Source organism: Coptis chinensis, chromosome 8 (genome assembly GCF_015680905.1).
Source record: "Coptis chinensis isolate HL-2020 chromosome 8, ASM1568090v1, whole genome shotgun sequence".
Lineage (NCBI taxonomy): Eukaryota > Viridiplantae > Streptophyta > Magnoliopsida > Ranunculales > Ranunculaceae > Coptis > Coptis chinensis.
This window is the reverse complement of record NC_141463.1, coordinates 44,217,785-44,219,705: the sequence shown is the minus strand read 5'-3', so window position 1 is coordinate 44,219,705 and position 1,921 is coordinate 44,217,785. Positions and strand designations below refer to the sequence as shown.

Genomic DNA, 1,921 nt, shown 5'->3' with positions numbered 1-1,921 from the left:
ACTGTATTTGATGAACTAGCGGAGCGGTGAATATCGTCACTACCCCCCCAGTTGTTATTTCGCTTAGTTTGATCCTCTAAAAATTTATAAGCCTCCGAGGCTCCTTTGCTTAAGAAACTACCCCCATTCATTATGTCGAGGACTTCTTTATGGTGATGTTGAAGTTCTTTGAAAAAGGCACGAACTAACGTGTCTTTCGCTAAGTTATGATGTGGACACTCTATAAGGAGATCGGTGAAACGATTCCAAGCCTCTGAAAATGATTCATGAGGATTTTGTCGAAAAAAATGAATCTTGGAAAGCATCTCATCCGTCTTTAGGGGTGGGTAAAATGTTCCATAAACAAATTTGAACAAGTTTAGCCCACGAGTCCACATAATTAGGCGTTTGGGCGCTTAACCAAGATGCCGCCTTTATCGGCTAAGGTGAAAGGAAATACCACGAAGTTTAATTTGTTCCGCCAACCGTAGGATGGTGGAATGTTGTTAGGACTTGTTCAATCCTACGCATGTGCTGATAGGGTTTTTCATGGTCTAAACCGTGAAAAATGGGTAATAAATTAAAAATATTTGGGGGGATTCGGAAATCCCCCACTGGGTCTGCTAGAACGATGCAAGATTTAGGGCTATCGCTCAAGGCTTTGTAAAAGTCTGAGAGAGGAGTCTCTCCTTCGTCGGGCATTGTGTCAGGTGGTGTGTGTGAAATAGTAGCTAGAGGTGTAGTGGGTGGTATACTAGATAGAATCGTCTGTTGACGTTGTTGTGTTTTTGTTCGACCAGACCTTAATCTCATACAAGGCTAAGACCAAATTTAGCTAAACACATCAACACTCCAAACAATTCTGATATACTAGTATAAACCTCTAACAGGAGATGCGAGGTGCGGAAGAAAGGAATACCTGATTGCGTCCTTGCTTTGCTTATGAATAGCGTCTTGTTTATGCGTGTTCAGTGTATATAACTAGTTAGAACACTGAAAAACTTGAAAAATCGGGTTTGAATCAAACCCGTGGAAATTCGCAAAAGTCACTCGTATGCTGTCATCCGTGTAACTCAAAGTTACAGTGTTTTAGGGCTGGTCGCTCGAGATGGGGGGTCGCTCAAGGTTCCAGCTTATGGGCGAGTGCGCTTCGCTTTGGAATGTCACGCCCGTATTTTTCGCGGAACTTTTCAATGCTGAAACGGACAACCACAGTATGAATCAAACAAGGGTGGGTTGGTTTAATGGGACTTTAAGAAAAGTACTTATACTACGAAAACAATGAGAAAGTGAAACTAAGACGGCAGCGGCGCCATTTGATAAACCATAAAAATGCATAGTTTACCTACGAAATGAACGATGAAACTCAAAACGTAAGTAAACTAAAACTATTTAGGTGTCTAAATTTATCAAAGATTCTACTCTCAATCCTATGAGATATAGTGGAGTAGAGTGATTCGTTCCACTCCTAGTCCTTTCACAAAGTAATGTTCTCTAGTCTAATTACTCGGTCTTAAAGTCTATGAGAGATTTACGAATGACAACTAGACTACGATGCAACTACCCACAAGATGCAACTAGTCGACTATTAGAACTACTATGGGAATGCTACGTTGATTCTATGATGAGGAGTTAGAGGGGGATTGATTCCACCTTAACTCGACTTAATCCTACTAATCGATCTAATCGTCAGTAATCCGAATGAATCGCTTCGCAGAACAATATGGTTACTCCTAATCCCTAATTACACATGGCATTTCTACCAATTCATAACTAGTATGTGAACGATTAAACCCATTCTCATGGTGAACTAATCGTTTCTAGAGTGGAAAGGAAATTACTTAATTTCTACGATAATCGAATCAAGCTTTCATCAAGGCTTCTCAACCCCCTCAATGGAGGTTTAGCCGAGAATCATCACGCTATTATTCCCAATGGAATT

At 40.7% G+C, this 1,921-nt stretch overlaps 1 non-coding gene across 1 annotated transcript; it reads left to right on the top strand.

Annotated features, from left to right (window-relative positions):
* Positions 1–201: 201 nt before the first annotated feature.
* Positions 202–305, top strand: LOC147481577 (small nucleolar RNA R71). The gene has a single exon (XR_015207116.1). It is a non-coding gene; the product is annotated as a small nucleolar RNA R71 (small nucleolar RNA).
* The last annotated feature ends 1,616 nt before the right edge of the window (positions 306–1,921 follow it).